The sequence below is a fragment of the Equus quagga genome, chromosome 14, assembly GCF_021613505.1.
Source record: "Equus quagga isolate Etosha38 chromosome 14, UCLA_HA_Equagga_1.0, whole genome shotgun sequence".
Classification (NCBI taxonomy): Eukaryota; Metazoa; Chordata; class Mammalia; order Perissodactyla; family Equidae; genus Equus; species Equus quagga.
In genome coordinates this window covers 84,066,716-84,087,442 of record NC_060280.1, presented here as the reverse complement: position 1 = coordinate 84,087,442, position 20,727 = coordinate 84,066,716, and the positions used below count along the sequence as shown (strand labels likewise).

At 60.9% G+C, this 20,727-nt stretch overlaps 2 long non-coding RNA genes across 3 annotated transcripts; one reads left to right on the top strand and one right to left on the bottom strand.

Moving 5' to 3' along the window:
- The first annotated feature begins 4,622 nt into the window (after positions 1 to 4,622).
- LOC124251873 (uncharacterized) lies at positions 4,623 to 19,843 on the top strand. Of its 2 annotated transcripts, XR_006891869.1 has the most exons (4): positions 4,623 to 4,760; positions 13,450 to 13,582; positions 15,137 to 15,259; positions 19,354 to 19,843. It is a non-coding gene; the product is annotated as an uncharacterized LOC124251873 (long non-coding RNA). The 2 variants fall into 2 exon arrangements; XR_006891870.1 differs by lacking the exon at positions 15,137 to 15,259.
- LOC124251874 (uncharacterized) lies at positions 13,012 to 16,771 on the bottom strand. Its single transcript, XR_006891871.1, has 3 exons — positions 16,286 to 16,771; positions 13,436 to 13,555; positions 13,012 to 13,315 (listed from the first exon to the last, which is right to left on the bottom strand). It is a non-coding gene; the product is annotated as an uncharacterized LOC124251874 (long non-coding RNA).
- Positions 19,844 to 20,727: the final 884 nt, after the last annotated feature.

The following is a 20,727-nucleotide window of genomic DNA, read 5'->3' as shown; positions in this document are numbered from 1 at the left end:
ACGCCATCACCCTGGGGGTTAGGCCTCAGCGTGTGAATTTGGGGGGACACACGCACTGGCTCACTGTATCCCCCAAATAAACTATGTGCCGTCCATCTGCTTCTGGGGGAAGCCAAGCCAAGGGGCCCCAGAGAGCAGAAACGCACGTGTCCACACCGACCTGGGTGTGCACACACTAGAAGGGTATATGGTGGTGGGTTCCAAAGGGGGTGATGTTGCCCCCTGGGGACACTTGGCAATGTCTGCAGGCATTTTGGGGTGTGACAGTTGAGGAGGGGGGCTACAAGCACCTAGTGAGTGAGGCCAGGACGCTGCTCCACACCCTACAGGGCACAGGACGGCCCACAGCAAAGACTGATCCAGCCCCAGTGTCAAGAGAGCTGAGGCTGAGAAGCTGGGTCCACAACTGCCCAGGACACCGGCACAGCCTGCGCCCGCCTGTCAGTCACACGCAGATGCGCAAAGGGTTCACAGGCGGCCTCGGAACGCAGGATGCACGGTGCCCCACGGCCTCCTACCAGGGAGGGAGCAGCAACATTTACACCCGGGTGTTTTGCACCAGGCCGTGTAGACCACCAGAGGGGCCTGCACTCTGCTCCCAGAGCCTCTCCCGGGAAGAACTCATTCCACCCGCACAGCCATCCCGGGAGATGGTCAACTACCATTAAGCCCATTTTACAGACGCAAAACTGAGGCCCAGAGAGGGGACGCCCCCCCTCCCTCGCAGGTGTGTGTAGACACGTGTGTGGAGGCAGAGAAAGCAGGCTGGAAGGGGACCTTCCCACCAAAGCACCCCCACTACTGCAACCTTAGTGACTGAGAGTAACAACGAAGCCAGCCCCAAAATGGTTTTTCAACCGGCTGACCCTGGAGAGGACCCACCTGGGGCTCCAACCGTCTTCTGGCTCTGTGCCCCCCCGAGCCTCAGCTTCCCCACCTATGAAATGGGGCTTCGTCCATTCGTTATCCCACAAGCGTGCTCGGCGGCCCTGCTGGAGCCAGCACGCGCCGGCCCCGGGGCTGTCTTGGGTGAAGGCAGGACCCGCGCACAGGAAGCGCCCCCCAACCCCGACCCTCCCCGGCAGGGGCTGCCAGACCAGCCCAGCGCGAGCAGGAGCGCCCCACCCCCGCAGACCCTCGGGAGCTGGGATCGAGACGGGGTCCCGGGGCTCGGCGTGCAAGGCCCGGGCCAGCGCGCAGGTGCCTCCAGGCGCGGCCGCGCGCGTCCCGCCTCCGCCTCCGCCTCCCGCCGCCGCAGCGCGGGGAGCGCGCGCCACCTGCCGGCCGCCGCTGGACGTGCGCGCCGCGCCCGGAAAGTGGGTCGCCGCTCCCGGTGCTCGCCTCCCAGCGCCCCGGGGCCCCAGCAGCGTCGAAATTCTCCTCCGCGATCCCAGCGCTCTTGCGGGGCGCTGTTTCCACGCTACCCTTGCCCACTTATCGATCACCAACAAACGTGTGTTGAGCACCTGCTGCATACCGGGCTCTGCTCTGGGTTCAGACGACACAGAGGGAGCAGGCTGGGGTTGGGGGGCGGCCTCCCTGCCCTCCTGGAGCTCAGGGCCTAGAGGAAGACAGAGGGCCGGGACAACAGCCCAGAGGCCACTGCTGGTTGCATAGGTGTTCTGCAGGAGGAAGTGAGGGGAGAGATGTCACAGTCCGGGCCCATGCGGAGGGCTCTCCAAGGACTGAAGCCTGAGAGGGACAAGGCCCAGCCATGTGCCAAGCCTGGGGCAAGGCGGCCCCGTGGAGGGTAAGTGGGTGCAAAGGCCCTGGGATGGGAAGAAGCTTGGGGTGTTGGACAACAAGAAAGGAAGTCAGGGCGGCCAGAGATGGAGGGAGAGGCAGGGCGGAATGTCAAGGCGCCTGCTGGGGACAAACTGACTCCACACTCCCGAGGGGAGAAGAAGAAACTTCCTTCGGAGCCCAGAGCCGTCCGTCACCACCCAGCTCCGTGCAGATGCCCTTCTGCCTACACCCCCGCCCGCCACGCAGACGCGGGACCAGGTGTCCTGCAGAGACAGCCTGGCCCGCGTGCACTGGCTCCCTCTCCCCGGCCTTTGACGAGACTGACTCCCACCACGGAGCCCAGGGGCACGGGTGGGGGCGAGGAGCAGGACCCTGTGAGTAACAGCGCAGGGCAGGGACCCCGGGGTCGGCCCAGTGGCTTCTCAGGGCATGCCCGTGCTGGGCTGACGGGCAGGGGCACAGCAGAGGCTCCGTGGACCTGCCAGCCCAGGGGTCCTTGTGCACCAGCTGCCCCTCGCCAGGCACTCCTCGGGCAACCGCACAGGGGGCCGCTCTGCTGGCAAAGCCCCCTCCTCGCCCCCTAAGCCACAGAGAAAAGCCCTCAGGGGTTGTCACCAGCCCCACAGCCCTGCCCAGCCTGAGGCTTCCTTCATGGCCCCAGGAGCAAAGTCCCCTTGTGAGGCCTGCCGGCCCCGAAGGGACAGTGCGGCAAGCGCTTGGGGTCCGCGAGCGCTGCTCTGCAGGTCCCTGCCTTGGGGGCCTGGGAGGGGCTGTGGGTGTCACTCAGCCCCGCAAGGGGAGCAGAGCCCTGTCCCCAGGCCGGCTGGCCTTGGCCTTGGGGACGGCCTGGCCTTGGGGAGGGGTCGGAGGCTCCTGGAGCTTCTTATGGCGGCTGCAGCGGCACAGACTGAGTTACCGCCTCTCGAAGGGCTCATCGCCCCTAATCGGTTGGGAATCGGGCAGTTCTCGGCCTTCTGAGAACCAAAATATTTTCCCTCCCAGAAGCCCCCCCATTCTGGCTCTCCCCAGTTTCCCTGCACAGAGGTTCCGGGAGAGCCCGGAACCACCTGCTGGCCCTCAGAGACCCCACTTTCTGGGCCTGACACAGGCAAGGGCCGAATGCCAAGGACGAGGGCCCCAGCTAGAGAAAGCCAGAAAGACCTCCTGGTGGAGGTGGATGAGGGCTGGTCTGGAGGACCTCAAGTCTCCCATCTGGAGCCCAGGGGTCCCAAGATCCTGTCCTGCTTGCGGGGCAGCAGGGCCAGGAGAAGCTGGAGTTGATGGTTCTGGACCTGGGGGGCCTGTTTGGGGCCTCAGTTTCCTCCTCTGTAAGATGGGGGCAGAGCTGCAGCAGCCCAGGCACTGGGAGGGAGCAGAGGAGGTGCGCCAGGAACGGCTACCCTGGCAGAGAGGAGACCCCGGGGGGGCACCAAGTCACAGCCCGGCGGGCGCTCACCCAGCCCCTCGGGCCACAGTCGGCCAGGCGCCCTCCGCCTGCGCATGTAGCAATATGCGTTTGAGGCCTGCCCGCTGCCCTGCTCCGCTCCGGACCCCCGATGGGCCCTAAACACACACTGGTCCCCCTTGGGCCCTTGGCCCTTGTGGGTCCCCCGGCCTGGCTTGCCCCCCACCCCCTGCACACACCCACACGAGGTGCTGTGTCGGGGAAGCTCTAGCCCTGAAATGCCGTCTCCTCCAGGGAGCCCTCCTGGACCACTCCCTGCGGGGGAATTCTCCAGCCCCTCACGCCTTTACGCCTCTGAGAGACAGTCCTGTTTATACCCTTTCTGCATGACCCGGGGCTCAGCTTCCTCATCTGTAAAGTGGGGGTGGTGTCGGCGGTCTCCTCAGAGGCCTGGGTCCTGACTGTGGTGGCCCTGGGGGCCAGGGCGAGTTGGGACCTCCTTCTGCAGGACACAGGACTCAGCAGAGCTCAGGGCAGGCGGGTGACCAGACCGTCAGAAGAGGTGGAGCGGAGGCGGACCTGGGAACAGTGGCCGGGTTGTCATGCCCCCATTTTACAGATGGGGAAATGGGGGCCCAGAGAGGCACAGTCACTTCCTGGGGGTGCACAGCCCTCTAATGGGAGAGCCGGGATTCACACCCACGTTTGGCAGAATCCCACAGGCTTGGGCGGGGAGGGTGGGCCTAGGGAGGCAGCGACTTGAGACTGAAATAGTCCCACCCAGTGCTGCCTTCCTACCCTCCTCCTTCCTTCCTTTCTTTCTTTTTCTACTTTCTTTCCTTTCCTCATTCCCTCCGTCCTTCCTCCTCTCCCTCCTCCTCTTTCCTTTCCTTTTCCTTCCTTCCTTCCTTTCTCTCTCTCTCCTCCTCCTTCCCTCCATCCCTTCTTTCCTTCTACCTCTGATTTAGCCCTTACCCCATCCTGGCCTGAACCACCATCCCCACCCCTGAACACAACTGAGTCAAAACTGTGCCTGTCACCCGCCCTCCAAAGGGAAGGAAGTAAAAATCCAAACCCAAACGAGCTTGAGAACAACAACAAAAAGAATTTATTGGTTCATATAACTGAAAAGTCTAAGGTATGTTGGCTTCAGGGACGGCTGAATCCAGGGGCTCAAACCAAGTAATCTCCCCCCCTCAACTAAGCTTGCCTCTGGGGAGCTTTACTCTCAGGACGAATGGCCTCTGCCACCCCTGCTTATGTTTTATCAGCCTAGAAACTCTAGAGAACAACGAGAAAGCCACTTAGCCACTGGCTGTAGCAAAAGCCCCAGGCTCCCTCTTGTTGGGCAGACTGGGGTCATGTGCCGTTTAGAAGCCAATCGCTGTGGCCAGAACGGATGGACTGTGCCCCCTGGCTGGGCCTGGGCCACCTGACCGCTCCTGGTGGTGGGAGTGGGATCTCAGTGGACAAAATGTGGAGGAGGAGACAGTTCATTCCACAAACGTTTACTGAGCATCTACTGTGTGCCTGGCCCTGTCCTAGGTGCTGAGGACACAGAGGTGAACCAGACAGAAAGCACCCTGCTCTCGGGCAGCCGGCGCTCTAGGTAAGGCATGATTACAGTGATATCAGAAGGCTGCTGAGCTATGGAGAAATGAAAGCTGGGAAAAGGATAGAGGCGGCTGGAGGGGGAGGCTTCAAGAGGAGGTGGGACCTGAGCAAAGACTTGAGGCAGGAGTGAAAATACCTGGGGAAGGGCCTTCCAGGCAGAGGGAATAGCCTGTGCAAAGGCCCTGAGGCGGGGCTGGGGCTGGTGTGTTTGGAGAACAGCGACCGGGCCTGTGTGGCTGGAGGGAGGGAGTGAGGGGCAGCGTGGGAGTGAAGCGGTGGGGGCGGGTTGTGCAGGGCCTTGTGGGCCTCAGGAGGACTTTAGACTTTAACCTGAACGAGGGGGGAGCCGGGGATTCTGCGCGGAGGAGGGACGGGACCGGCCTGACTCAGGAGCTCAGGCGAAGAACAGATGTCAGACTGACGCAGAGGGATTTCACGCACAGAGGGCTGGACTCGGCCTCCGAAGCTGGGTCCCTGCTCCCACGCCTCCCTGCGGTTTGGTTTGTTGCCTTTTCCCACGACCCGCGGGCAGCACCGGTGGGGAGGGGCGGGGGGCTGGCGCCCGGGTTCCCTCCCAGGAGGCGAGGGGCCCGCAGAGCCCGCAGCCCCCGCCGCTCCGGGCTCCCTGGACAGGCTGCTGGGAATGCTTGCTTTAGCCGAGGGCACAGGGAGGCACGACCCGGCTTGGTTGGCGGAAGCGGGGTCACCCAGAGGCTGGCCGGGGACACCCGGAGGCAGGGGCTGCCTCCCCTGGGAAGCCACAGGGGCCGGTCTGGCCGCGCTGGCCCCTGGCTCTGTCTGGGCCTCAGAGCCCCCGTCCAGCCCTAGGAAGGGCCTGTGGTCAGCGCGCTCAGAGCTGTCGGTGGAGGGGCCATGAGGACCCTTGGGGCTGGATTTCAGCCCAAGAGGGCTGGGCCGCCTCCTGTCTGGGCAGCTCCCGCGGCTTTCTCTCCTGGGCTGCCAAGAATTACAGGCAGGAGCAGGAGCCAAGCGTTAACTGTACCAGAAACAGAGGAAACCCCCTCACACTTTCCTAAGAATATGACATACACGTGCAGGAAAAAAAGGACAGTCTAGACCCTGCTTCACGTCCTATACAAAAAATTCAGGTCTAGGATTATGGACCTAAATGTAAAACCTAAAACTATAAGACGCCCAGGAGAAAACACACAAGGAAATCTGTGTGACCTCAGCTTAGGCAGAGACTACCTGGACATGTCTTCAAAAGTGTGACCCTCGAAAGAAAACGTTAATACATTGGACTTCATCACAATGAAAACTCGTGCTCTTCAGAGGACGTCAAGAAAAGGGAACGCTGAGCCGCAGACCAGGGGACGCCGTGCAGGTCTGTGCTGATACAGGACTTGCACGCAGCACGGAGGAAGCGCTGTCGGGATGCAGCCACGAGACTCAACGCCCATTCACGCTCAAAACTCGGAGCGAGGCGGGAGCGGAGGGAGCCGCGGGGCTCTGCTGCGAGGTGGCTGCCAAAGCCGCCACAGCGGGTATCAAGCGGAATTGTGACATAGTGGTGATGTCCCCGAGATTAGACCAGAAAAGGAATGGCCGCTATCAGCATTTCTCTGCAACATTGCACAAGAGGAAGGAGCCAGGGTGACAAAGAAAGAAAACACAGGGGTGGCCCCGGGGCCCAGTGATTGGGTTCGTGAGCTCTGCTTCGGCGGCCCAGGGTTTCACTGGTTCAGATCCCGGGTGCGGACATGGCACCGCTCGTCAGGCCACAGTGAGGTGACATCTCACATGCCACAACTAGAAGGACCCACAACTAAAATATACAACTATGTCCTGGGGGGCTTTGGGAAGAAGAAGAAAAAGCAAGAAAAAAAAGAAGATTGGCAACAGATGTTAGCTCAGGTGCCCATCTTAAAAAAAAAAGATAATAGGAGATTGAAAGATTGAAATGCAATAAATAAGACCTTCCTCATTTGTGAATGGCACAATTATGTACGTAGCAGATGGAATAAGATCTACCAATAAACTAATAAATCTGAGTGAATTTAGCAAGGGTCGTGCGCACAGGTCAATATATAAAAACAAAGGCTGTTTCTATCTACCAGCAACTAAGGAGAGAAATGAGCGGAGCAAAGGGGAGAGTGGAGGCGAGCAGGGGGACCAGGGGGCCTGGGGTGAAGGTCTGCGACAGTGGCCATGCCGAGCACTGGGTAAACTGATGACAGGCACCTGCCTGGGTGCACCTCACGCTGCGCACAGCACAAGTCTCGCCCGCGTGGGCACAAGCAAGGCCGAGAAGCGAGACCGGCCCAGCCTCGGCAGGGATGTGTTGGGAAAATTAAGTAGGCCTGGGGAGGGGCTGTTTTAAGTCAAGGGGTCAGGGAAGACATTTGAGTGAAGACCTGAAGGAGGCGAGGAGGGGGCCGTGTGGAGATATACGGGGGAGAGTACCAGGCAGAAAGTAACGGTCTGTGCAAAGGCCCTGGGATGGGAGCTGGCCAGGACAGTGAGGCGGCCAGTGGGGCTGGAGGGAACAGTGAGGGGGAGAGCGGGTGCAAGTGGGCAGGGAGGGGCAGGGCAGAGGGAGCACAGCCTGGTGGGTCACCGGGAGGACTCTGACTTCTGCTTTGTGTGAGGTGGGAGCCATGGAGGGTTCCTGAGCAGAGGAGGGACCTGACTCGGACACTCAAGGGCGCCCTCTGGCTGCTGCTGGGGGAACAGGCTGTAGGGGGTGAGAGCGGGAGCTGGAAGATGAGAGTAGAGGGCACTGCGCTGGTCCCAGGGGAGGTGATGGCCTCATGCAGGAGGATGGGGCCGTGGAGGAGGCGAGGGGCTGGTGGATTCCGGTTAGATGTTGGCTGTAGTGCCCGCAGGGTTGCTGACGCGGGGCGCGGGGGCACAGAGACAGAGGCTCCAAGTATTTGGACCTGAGTGTCTGGGCCTCTTGGAAGGAAACTGAGGCCCAGAGAGGTGGCGCGAGGGGCCCGGGGTGCAGGCTGCGCAGCGGCGGTGGCCTGGCGACGGGAGAGCTCTGGCGCCGGCCTCCCCTCCACTTGGCTCTCAGGCCTCCGGCCTCTTGCAGAGCTCGGCCCGGGAGCCGTCCCCCCCACTCCGGGCCAGACGGATCACCGCCACCCCTCCCGCCCGGCTCCGGCCCCAGACCCCCCAGGCGTCCTCCTAGGAGCCCTGACGGCCCCGCCCCACCTCGCCCGCGGCCTCCTCCCTGCCGGCCACGGCGGCCTGGCTCCCGAGCAGCCCTGGCAGCGCCTGTCACCAGAGCCGCAGGCCCCCGACCCTCCCTGGGCCTCCCTCGTCCTGTGGCCTCTGTGCCCCCTCCTCCTGCCTCTACCCCTCCTTCTTCTCCTTCTCCTCCCCCTCTTCTCCTCTTCCTCCTCCTCCCCCTCCTCCCCTCCGCTTCTCCACTTCCTCCCCCTTCCCCTCCCCCTTCTCCTCCCCCCCCACCCCCACCGGCTGTCTGAGTATCTCCAGCCGCCTCCTGCCTCTCCATGTCAAAGGCCACAGTGGAGTCTCCTTGACTGCTGTGCTCTTTACTGGGAACCCTCCGGACCTGCTCCTGCCCCTGGGGAGACAGGGAACCGCTACCTCAAAGCTGGCGCTCTGGAGGCCTCTCTGGCCCCTGCATCCCCCGCTGGCCGGCCATGTGGGAGAAATGGGTGTTCCGTGTTCCTGCTCCCACTTACAGATGGGGAGGCTGGCGCTCAGAGAGGGGATGCTGCGTGCCCAGGGCTGCACCCCCAGAAAGTAGCAGAGCCAGGACGCGACCCCCGGCCGCTCTGCTCCTCTGTCCCTCGTGAGAGCCACAGACGAGGCCTGGCCTTCCGGAGCCCTCTATCCGGGAGAGAGAGACAGGAAATAGCAAATGAGCGAGAACATACCACTCGGTGACAAGGGTGAGGAAGATCTCAGAGGGCGGCTGGGGTGGGGGGCTTGGGTGGCGGTCCCCAAGACCCCCCTTGGGGTGCATGATTCACTAGGACTCACAGACCGCAGAAAAGCTGTTCTACTCGTGATTACGGTTTATCACAGGGGAAGGATACAGATTAAAGTCAGCAAAGAGCAAAAGCTCGAGTAGCGGGACCCGGCAAGGCCAGGCGCCAGCTTCCAGTGTCCGCCCTTGGAGTCAGCGGACAGCCGTGAATTCTCCACGTGGACTGTCGCCAAGCAGGGACACCCGCCTGAGCCCTGGGGCCCAGCGTTTTACGGGGAGGTGGGCGCGTAGGCGTGGCTGACCAGCGTGTGGCTGTCCCGGGCTGCAGCCCCTGCAGAGGTCCCGCTGATTCTGAACGGGGGCCCAGGCCCAGCGGAATCTCACAGGAGCCCAGGGCGTCCATCCCGGCTGAGGTCCAGGGTGCAGATTCTCACAGGCAGGACGCCCCAGGGGCAAGCAGGTGACATCCTAGGAGTAGGGCCGGGCCTGCAGATGGGCCTTTCTTGGGAACGTGCAGGATCAGGGCCCCCTGGGCTGCTGAGCTGACTCGACCGTACAGGCCTCAGTGTTGTGCTGGGCCAGGAATGCATCTTCAAAGAGCTCGTGTTGAAGCCGAGGCCTGCAGGAGGGGTTTCCTTCCCTGATTGAGGCTTCCAGTGAGACCGCAGCCCCAGCTGACACCCGCCGGCAGCCTGTGAGAGACCCTGAAGGGGGAGCCGTGCAGATGTCTGGAGACAGAGAATTCCGGGCAGAGGGAACGGCAGGTGCAAAGGCCCTGAGGTGGGACTGAGCTTCCAAGAAGAGACGTGAGGTGGGCACAGCCAGCCCTGAGGGAAGGAGGCGGGATCAGAAGGGCATCTGGAGCCAGGTCGGAGGCCTCACAGACGGCATGGCAGACAGATAGGGGTCCGGGAGGGCACCTCTCTGGGGGTGAAGAACTGAGCAGGTCAGGGTGCCATACACTAAGAAGGCGAAAATCAGTGGACAGACACCAAGGTGGCCCCACGGTCCCTGCCTCCTGGCGTTCACACCGTGTCCCTCCCTTGTCCTGGAGTGCGGGCGGGACCTTGAGACTCACTTCTAACTACAGAATAAGACACAGATGACTGGGCCACGCTTCCAAGACTGGCTTCCAAATGACCGAGGCTTCCGTCTCGCTCTCACCAGCTCCGATGACGCCAGCGGCTGCCCTGTGAGCTGCCCCGGGGGGGCCCGCTCAGCCGGAAGCTGAGGCATCTCCTCAGCCAGGGGGCTGAGTCCTGCCAACTGCTCAGGCTGACTGTGGGGTGGAGCCTCCCCTCTCGAGCCCTCGGATGACACTGCGGCCCCTGAGACACCCGGCTGGCAGCCTGTGAGGGGCCCTGGAGCAGAAGCCAGTGACCTGCCCTAGGTCAAGAGGGGTGTCAGGAGTCACAGAGTTTGCCACGTTAAAGAGAATCATAATGGACGTCTGCCTGGGGTTGGCTTCCCCCCAGTGCAGAGCCTGAGACAAGGGTTGAGAGCAGCTTCACTAGATGAGGATTCAAGAAAGCATCTGTAGAGAAGGCAGGAAGTGAGCTGGGGATGGCTGGGCAGCAGATACTGAGCTGTGGGCGCCTGGGCTCAGCCCCTCTGGAGCCCCCAGAGTTACCCCATATGAGGGGGTGGGGCTGGCACACGGATCCTCTGAGAATGATGGAGGGCTATTCCCAGGGATCTCAGCACCCTTGGACTGCGGCCCCGTGGCCACGGAGCCCCAGTTGCAGCGGCACGTGGGGCCACAGCGAGGGCCGAGCGCACAGGTGTGCTTCCCCTTTGCCTCGGGCCCGGGAGCGCCTCAGCGTGGCACCGCGACTGGTCTTGTCTGTGTGTAAAATGTTGCTATTTTATTCCTCGTGGGCATTTTGCATTAATTTTGATTTCTTTAAAACGCTGTGTTAGAATAACATCTATCTTGACTCCTGAGTTCTTTGGTGCCCCCTTAAACCTTGTTCTGCCAGGTGGTGGCTCCCTCCTTGTGTGCCTGCAGCCGGGGGGCCACCGTGGGAGGCCAGTACGTGGGGCACGGCTCATGGTGACTGTCGCCAGTCAGAGCCCAGGCCTGGGACAGCGGGCACGTCACCCTGCGCCTGCCACGTCCGTGCATCCCAGCTGACTGCAGAGGGAGAAGGAAACAGCCGCTGTGGGCACCGGCTCTCAAGCCCCCACCGGAAGCCACACGTGTCACACCCTCTCCCGTTTTTCCAGCCAAAACCAGTCACACCGCCACCCGCGTGGGCAGGCACCACCTCCTCCCTCGCGCCTGACAGGAGAGAGCGTCCCGGGTGGCGACCCCAGTGGCCCCGTGGCAGCCCGGCCGGGTTGAGCGGGAGCTGGGTTTCTGGACCGAGGCGGGAGGGCCAGGTGGAGACGGGAAAGTCCCAGGCTTTAGGGCACAATTAGTGTTGACTCCCTGGGGGTTCCCCCCTGCCCCTGTCCCAGCTTCCTGCCACCTGACAGCCCCCCCCCCGGGCTGGGCGTCCAGCCTCAGTCCTGTCCTAACGTCCTGCCTGGGATTTCTCTTGTTTTAAATGTGACGAAATACGCATAATGTAGAATTTACCGCCTTCACCATTTTTAAGCGTCCAGTTATTGGCATTAAGTGCACTCACACTGTGGGGCAACCAGCCCCACCGTCCGTCTCTAGAAACGTCTCGTCTTGTCTTCCCAAACTGGAGCTCTGACCCCATAAACACTCACTTCCTTGCTGCCTGCCCCCACCCCGGCCCTGGGAACCACCGTCCACTTCCCGTCTCTGTGAACTTGACTCCAGGGACCTCCCATGAGCGGGATCCTGCAGCATCTGTCCTGTTGTGACCCGATTATTTCCCTCGGCGTAATGTCTTCCAGGTCCGTCCGCGTTGGAGCAGGTGTCAGCATTTCCCTCCTTCTCAATTTTAAGTGGTAAAAAACACGTGATCTAAAACTCACCGTCATGACCGTTTTTGGGCGTGCAGTTCGGTTAAGTGTGTTTACATTGGTGTGCAATCCACCTCCAGAATTTTTCTTCTTGCAAAACTGAAACTGTGCCCACAGAGACAGCGGCTCCCACCCCTCCCGGCCCCGGGCAGCAGCCAACGCCGCTGCGCTTTCCGTTTCTAGAGTTTGACTACCTCAGTCGCCTCATTTAAGTGGGTCACGCAGTGTTTTTGTCGTTTGGTGACTGGCTTGTTTCACCGCACATGGTGTCGTCAGGGTCCTTCCATGTGGTGGCAGGTGTCAGAACATCCCTCCTTTTTGACACTGAGTCATAGTCCACTGTGTGGATGGACCACATTTGTCTACTCATCTGTCCATCGGCCGACACCTGAGTTGCTACCCCTTTTTGGCTGCTGCCAGGGTGGTGTGTGAATATCCTTCAGGATGCGTCGCAGCTCTTTTGGGGGCAAGCCCAGCAGGGCTGCTGATCGAGTTTAATTTTACCAGGAACTGACTGCTGTCTCCACAGCGGCCACGCCCTTTGCACTCCCACCAGCAGCACACGAGCGTCCCAATTTCTCCACGTCCTCGCCAACACTCGTGATGTGGTTTTTTCTCTTCGTAGGAGCCATTCTAATAAATGTGAGATGGTGTCTCATTGTGCTCCTGATTCGAATTTCCCTGAAGGTCAGGGATGTCAATCGAGCATCTTTTCACGCGCTTGTGGGCCATCGTCTGGGGATCTCACGACTCTGTTCTGAAGGAGGCTCAGGCCGTGGGCGCCAGCCTCCTTGCCCGTGGCGGGGCCACCGAGGGCCCCAGGGCTGGCTGCTCAAGCCAGGCAGGAGCTGGGGCCCAAGGCAGGTGTGGCGGCGCTGTATCCCACGTCCACAAAGGGGTCGCCACTGAGCTTCTCACTCGGCACTGAGACACACGCCAGGGGCCCAGGGAAACCCCGGTGGTGCCCTCGTCCCAGATACAGGCGCCAACGGGAGACGCTGTCAGAGGAGCCCTTCCTCGGAGCACCCGGGAGGACGGCGCTGGCTGCCATCGCCTGGTCCCTGGCTTTTCGAGTCCCAGCCGGCGCTGGCGGGGTGATGCCACTGTGCCCCACACTCTTCCTTCAATCAGCTTGCTTTTCCTTTTTAAAATTCATAAGCGAGGGGCCAGCCCGGTGGCGCAGCGGGTAAGTTCGCACGTTCCGGTTCTCAGGGCCCGGGATTCACCAGTTCGGATTCCGGGTGCGGACATGGCACCACTTGGCAAAAGCTATGCTGTGGGAGGTGTCCCACATAGAAAGTAGAGGAAGATGGGCACGGATGTTAGCTCAGGGCCCATCTTCCTCAGCAAAAAAGAGGAGGATTGGCAGTAGTTAGCTCAGGGCTAATCTTCCTCAAAAAAAAAAAAAATTCATAAGCAAATTTGTTTTGAAAGGACCCTTTGTACCACTGCCACCAAAGGAAACCAGGGCCATTTCCCAAGTGGACGGCACAGAGGAAAGCACTGCGTGGCGGTAGGGGCACGGTGGCAGCGAGTGGGTCACACAGCAGGGCGGCACATTGGCGGGGTCACATCGGCGGGATCACATTGGCGGGGTCACATTGGCGGTGGCACGGCGGCAAGGCGCTGAGGTAGGCCCCGCCCAGGACCCTGCGAGCAGCACCACCTAGTCCAGCCATGGAGCAAAGAGACTGCTCTTGGTGTTAAAAAAGAAACAAGAAAAGACAAAAAGGAAAATAAATAAAATGGAGAGAGATCACCGGGGTATTTAAAGGTGTTAAGGACAGAGCGCAATGAACTCAGACTTTCACCTTCGCTCATGCAGCCGTCATTGAGCGCCAGCTGTGTCCCAGGCACTGTTGAAGGCAAGGGCCACTGGAGGGGGCAGACGACGGTGAGGATGCTGCACACTGACTGCACGGGGCTCAGCGCTTTGGAAAGAAGAAACGGCACAGCAGGTGACAGGGTCCTGGGGGTGGCTGCACTCTCAGAGAGGGGTCAGAGGAGGTCTCAGTTCAAGACCTGAAGGAGGTGAGGGGGGCTGGCCCGGTGGTGCAGCAGTTAAGTGCGCACCTTGTGCTTCGGCAGCCCAGGGTTCACCAGTTCAGATCCCGGGTGCGGACATGGCACGACTTGTCAAGCCATGCTGTAGTAGGCGTCCCACATATAAAATGGAGGAAGATGGGCACGGATGTTAGCTCAGGGCCAGTCTTCCTCAGCAAAAAGAGGAGGATTGGCAGCAGTTAGCTCAGGGCTAATCTTCCAAAAGGAAATAAGAGGAGGTGAAGGGGGCAATGTGTGGTGTCTGGGGGAGGAAGGATAGTGCAGGCAGAGGGAACAGCCTGTGCAAAGGCCCTGAGGCAGGAATGTGCCTGGAGGGTTTGAGGAACACCGACCAGGCCCAGGTCGCTGCAGGAGGCTAGCAAGGCAGAGATGGGCAGTGGAGCAGGGAGGGGCCCGGCAGAGAGCAGGGCCAAGGACTTGGGCTCTTTGCTCTGAGTGAGGTGGGAGGCACGGAGGGTTCTGAGCAGAGGAGGGACGCCATATGACTCGGGCTCTCACGGCGACCTCTGGCCGCTGTGGGGAAACAGACTGTGGAGGGCGAGGGCGGGAGCCAGGGTGCTGGGCGGAGGCGGCTGCACCATCCAGGCCAGCGCTGAGGGGCTGGACCTGGAGTCTCGCAGGGTCCGCACGCCCACCCCCAGGGTCCAGGAGGCTCCCCAGCACTGCCTGTATTTACGTGACCCCAAGCCATCCCTCCCTACTCTAGCCTCAGTTTCCCCACCTGCAGACCAACCTGTGGGCCTTCCTCACGCCTGATTGTGAGCAGCCAACTTCAGGCTCGGGTCTGCGGGGGGAGGTCTGCCCACTCCATGGGCTGGGGGCGGCCGTGCAGGGTCCCAGGCCCAGGCACCCCGAGATGAGAGGGCAGGCAGGAAGCCACAGGGCTGAGGTCGTCCCAGCCAGCTTCACACCTCGCGGGTGTTAGCTATTCTCCTGTAACCTCTGCTGCACACGGTCTCAACCATTCTCTCTGCGGCCTCGCCTCCAACTCCTCTCCCCCCGCTTGCCTGGCTGCAGCCTCATAAGCCCCCTTGCTCTCCACACCAGGCACGCTCCAGTCTCAGGGCCTTTGCACAGGCTGTTCTCTCTGTCTGGAACGCCCTTCCCCAGATGTCCTCATGGCTCCTCCCTCCTCACCTCCCTCAGGTCTTTCCTCAGTGAGCCCTTCCTCGCCCACCCTGTTCAATTCAGCAACCTCCCAGCTCCCCTCCTCCTTCGTTAACCTGCTTAATTTCCCCATTCCTATGTTCTCCATTCTGTTCTCTTTATCGAGTTCACAGTCTTCTCCCCGGCTGGAATATCAGGCCCACGGGCAGATGTTTTGGTTGGGCTTGTTCACACCTGCCCTCCCCAGCGCCTAGAACAGCCCCTGGCATGCAGTGTTTGTTGAGTGAATGCATGATGATCAGATCTGTAAAAGGAGGAGAGTAACCTCTGTGTCACCTTAGGGCAGTGGAAAGATGAACTGAGGGGCGACCTATGAGCCACAAAGCAAAGGCTGTGACAGGAGAGATGCCCAGGGTGGCGTGGGGGACGCTGCCACGACCCGCTCAGGATTTTTTAAAATCGAGGTGAGAGTCACAATGACATAAAATCAACCATTTGAACATGAACAGTCCAGTGGCATCCAGCACATCCGCAGCAAGCGCGGCCACCACCTCCGACCGCGGCGTCGCCTGTTCCAGAGCCTGGTTCCCTTTTGTGGCCCAATCGGGCTCCACGATGCGGATGGAGCACGTTGCGTGGGTCCCGTCACTGTGGGTGGACACTGTGAACTTGGGGCCCCGAGCATCCGTTGAGGCCCTGTGCTCAGCCTGCCTGGCATCTGTGCGGAGGGGACCTGCCAGCTCACAGGGTGACACTATGCTCAACTTCCTGAGCAGCCGCCTCCCACCGCTGACGGCGGGGCACCCACTCCTGCAGTGCTGGGCCGCAGTGTTCTGGCCAAAGCCCCGGTCTCCTGGAACCTGTCACTTCCACCGGGGGGGCCGGTCACGACCTCCAGCGCCATGGCCCGGGGGCCCAGATGGAGACACCGAGGCACAGGGCCAGGTCCACCTGGCCCATGCCCACTGGGCACGGTCAGCCCCGCCCGCCGCTCCCCAGAGCCCTTGCAGAATGGGGAAGAGGCCTAGACCTTCGAGAAAGGCGGAAATGCCCGTGTGTCCTGGGGTTCCCGCTGGGACCGTGCAGCTCCCTGGGGCCTGCCCGGCACCCCCGCCCACAGCTGCCCCGCCGCGTCCCAGCCAGGCCCCTCCGGCCTCCACCAGCGCGTCTCCTGGCACCTCCCAGTGCTGCCTCTCCCTGCAGCTCCTGGAGCCTGGAAACAGTTTCAAATTTCAAAACCAGTTTCCATGGGGCGCAGGTTCTCCTTCTCAGGCCCCCGCGAGCCGCTTTAACTGACTTTATTCCTTCCGTTTGTAACAGTCCCTAAGGCACACCCAGGAGCCACCAAGACCTGGGGCGTGGCCCCGCTCCCTCCCCCACCTCCCCGAAATCTGTGGGGGTTTTGGTGAGGAAGATTGGCCCTGAGCTGACATCTGTTGCCGGTCTACTTTTTTCTTTGCTCCTCCAAGCCCCCGAGCGCAGTTACGCACCTAGTTGTAAGTCCTTCTAGTTCTTCTGTGCGGCGCGCAGCCTCAGCTTGGCAGGCGGTGTGTGGGTCCACGTCTAGGATCCGAACTGGTGAGCCCTGGGCTGCCGAGGCAGGGCGTGCGAACTTAACCATGACACCGCCAGTCAGGCCCAGAATTCAGCTTCTTACTCCCTCGCTCATTTATTTATTTTTTTTTAAGTTTTCTCACATCTATTTGTATCCTGAAACCTTATCTAGTTTCATTTTCTCTATGTCTGAGCTTTATGACACGAGGTGGCTTTTGCATGAGGCTTTGGGGACATCTTTTCTGCTCCACATTTTACTACCCTCAAGTCACCACGTCATACACTTTAAATATATTATAATTTCATTTGTCAATTACATCTCATAAAGCTGGAAAAAAATTCTACTATGAAATTCATGAAGCAAATTAAGATTTTTGCACTTCACTCAATTTTTAAAAGTAAGAAAGAAGTGTGTTGCCGAGATCCACTCATCTCATCGCACATCTGTGGGGTCTTTTTCATGGCTGTGTAATATTCCAACCCCTTTGTCCAGTTGCTGCTGAGGAAGCATTAAGCTTCCGTGAAAGTCTCCCCATCGTGTTAACATGCTGCCTGAAGCTTTAAGCAGCTGGCCCCTCTGTTCCCCCCACTTCCCCAAATCTTGGGGATCACTGGGGGGGTGAAACTGGCGACACTCTGGGGTCCAGCTCCCGGAGAGAAGCTCTCTCTGCCCCAGGGCCACCCCTGCCCCGCTGTCTCCACGGCTGCTTATAAACCGGCTATTTATAGCCCCACCCCCACCCCGCCCACGTCACCTGCCCCGGCTGGTGCCACAGCAGCTCAGCGCTCATGGGAAGGGGAAGTGGTTGCTAGGAGCTGGGTTTGTTTGGGGTTCGGGGTGCCCCTGCTGTTCCATGAAGGCCTGCATTTCTTAGAAGCTGAGAACACCGGGGTGACAGCTCAACCCACTCTTGCCACCGCAGCTGGTGGTGGAGGACGGCGGTGGAGGAGCGGGTCTGGCAGCTGGGTGCACCGCCCCTCCTCGCCTCCTCGCCCCTCGCCTCTGCCGCTGCGGCCACCTCCTCCACGTCCTCGGTGCCCCCACAAGGGATGTGCTGCCCCCAACACCCCAGCCGCAGCCCCAGGAGGCGGATAGGCCCGGGCGCCCCACCGCCGTCCCCGGGCCAAGGCCCCAGACAGCTCGCTTCTATATTTGGGAGTTTGCTGAGGATGCCAGGAGCTGGATGCACGTGGTAGCGGGCAGCGGGCGGGGGCTGAGCGGCAGCCAGGTGGCCTCGGGCCGAGCCCAGGTGTCAAGTGAGCAGGAGACGTAGCTGCTGCGGGGACCCCCCCACCCCCCCGCCCCGGGCTTCCTGGCGGGGCAGCTGTCTGGGCTCACAATGGCTGAGCCGCCCTCCTGGAGCCTCATGGCGGGCTGGCCCCCCTTCCTCTGCCATTGTCTCCAGGCAGGGGCTTCCTGTCCTGCCCCTCCACCCGAGACCCCATCTGACCCCGCCTCAGGCTGCGCCCGTGCCGGTTCCGGGCGCTGATTGGTGGCACAAGAAGCCGGGGGGCAGGACGTGGTGGCCCCTCACGTGCCCTCTGCCAGCCGCGCCCCTGCGGTTCCATCCTCCCCATGACCCTCGCCTGCGCTGGCGAGGTTCCAGCCAATTCACAGATAGGGAAACCGAGGCCCAGAGAGGCCACATCACCCGCCCAAGACCACGTGGTCCTGAAGGGGAAAGATCGGGTTTGCCCAGGGCCCCTGTGTGAGATGGGAGCGTTTCACGGCGCCGTGCCTCGGTTTCCCCATCTGTCAAGTGGAAATCACAGCACGTGCCTCCCACGGCTGCGGAGAAGATGAGTTGGGCCATGTGAGGCGCCTGGAAGAGGCCAGGCATACAGTAGGTGCCCACTGAGCGCTCCCGTGCGCCAGGAGGATGTGTTACTGCTGCAGCTATAACAACAAGATAATCACGTAATATGGTAGAGAACACTGTTACTATTATTGGCTGAGCAATCCTGGCTCAGCCACGTCCCAGCGGAGGAGCCCGGGGCCGACGGCCCGCGGCCCACTGCGGGTTTCACACCTGGCGAATGGGGCCCGTGTCCTGCCGCACACCATGTGCACAGAGGTCAGGAGGCTCTCCAGGGGCTGCCAAATAGGTCAGCGGGGCGGGAGCTTTGGGGCAGAGGGAAGGAGGAGGAGCAGTGTGGACACCCCGGGGGGGCCCGGGGGGAAGCCCGAAGGGGGCCTCCCTTGGGAGGGCAGTGGGGGGGTTCGGGGGGTGTTACAAATTACAGAGCCCTACTGGGCGCAGGCTCGGTGCCAGAGACACAAACAGAGCCAGTCCTGCCCCGCTGACCGTCTAGTGGGGTGGGGGGCAGACAGCAGACGGGAAGCAGGGGAGCCCACGGTGGGGGGATGAAGGGCTGCAGGAACCGAGAAGGCAGGGAGCAGTCGGGGGTGCCGAGGAAGGGGCTACACTGTCAACACGGAGGTGGGTCAGGGGACGTTTGGGCAAGAACCTGAGGGAGAGGAAGCATGGAACCCTGAGGTTATCTGGAGAAAGAGAGCTTCAGGCAGAGGCCACAGCCCGTGCAAAGGCCCTGAGGTCAGACAGTGCCTGGTGTTTTCCACAAGGAAAGCTGTAGCCAAGTGACCGAGGGGGACAGCAGGATGAAATGTGGGCAGCATGGTGACAGGCAGAGTATGCAGGGCCTTGTGGGCCTCAGGAGGACTTGGGTTTTTCCTCTGAGTGGGAGCCATGGAGGGTTCTTGAGCAGAAGAGGGACGGGACCAATCCAGGCATTCCCATGTGCCCTCGGGCCACTGGGAGGGGAACAGAATGTGGGGGTCAGGAGCTAGGGCACCAAGGCCAGAGATGATGGCGTCAGCCCAGGGCGGGGGCCGATGAGGAGAAGTGGGAGGATTCTGGGTCTATTTGAAGGCAGAGCCACAGGACTTGCTGACTGGCCACATTATGGCGGTGGCGGCGGTGGGGATGTCCCTCTTCACGCCTTCCCCAAGCTGCGGCAAACATCTTGAAACCTTTTCTCCCAGGTTGTCCTGTTCCTTCCTCACCTTGTTTGGTGAGGCCCTCCACCAGACAGAAGAACTGCGTCCGGGGAGAGTAGACTGGCTCCCAGGCCCAAGGCATCCTGGGAAGGAGGAAGGAGAAGAACCCATGAGGCCGAGGGCGGCTGTGGGGACGACGGCTGGGCGCCTCCGCCTCCCCTCCCCCAGGCTGGAACCCCCACCCCAGCTGCTCCGGGCACCAGCTCCCAGCCTGCGGGGCTGTGGGGAGAGGACCGCCAGCCTGGGGTTTCCAGCTTTCTGGGAAAAAAGTCAACATCCACTATGGATCTGGTCTGGCCCCCTCCCGTGTCCACTGTCCTCCCCCAGGTCCCCCGACCCTGGTAGGACCCCTCCCCACCCATGTCCAGGGCGGAGGGAGGGTCACAGTGGGCGGGCAGGGGTTAATTCCTGGAGCCGGCGTGCTCCTCCCACCCCTGGACGATCTGTCTCTGTCCTCAGCCATTGGTGACCTTTTTTTTCCATGACCACAATCTTCCCCCTTTGAACTATTATGTGCTAAATATATATATTTTTTTAATTTTCTACACTTGTGCAGCCTTGAATCCATTCATTTAAAAGGAAAAGTTTATATTAATGTCCTAATGGGAAAACCCTGCTCGTTGCCCCAAACAGCCTGTGAATTTCAAAAGAAAAAGTAACACAAGGAAGGTGAAACTGTGGATTTTAGCTGGATAAACCCGGGGCCACCAAATGTTAAACGCCTTAGCTCCCTGGAGAGCCTTTCTCCGGGCCCTGGGGACAGGCTGCCTGCCTGCGGATCTCCTCTTTGCCACTTGGTCGCTGTGCCTCAGTTTCCCCCTCTGTGAGACAGGAATCCCAGGTGCACCTGCATCGTGGGTGTTTTGCAGAGTAAATGAATCAAAAGAGATAAACAGATAATTCTAGGAGAATCAGGCCTGGCTCAGATTACCCGCTTTTAAAATGCAAGTTTTTTTTTTTTTAATTTATTAGATGGCCCGGGAGACCGGCCATGTGACTTCTTCCAGAAGGAAACAGCTCTGCTCTCATGTGATTCTCTGTTGATTTACGATGTGTCCAGAGCTCCCGAAATACGAATTTCTCACCAGGGGAACGCTGGCCAGGAGAGCCCCGCTGAGGGGGGGTGGGGGAAGGCCTGGGGACGGGAAGGGCCCCTTGGCGCTCTCTCCGCTCCTATTTGGACCCGGGCGTCTCTGTGCCTGTTTCCTCGTCTGCAAAGCTCAGAGGCTGGCAGTGGAGACGGGCATGCCGGGCAGCGGGCGCAGGGCGGTCCCCAACGTGGGAGCCGGGGCGACTTCTGACGGACGAGGCCCCTCCCCAAGCTAAACACCCCCCCAAGAAGAGCCAAGGGGCCCAGGG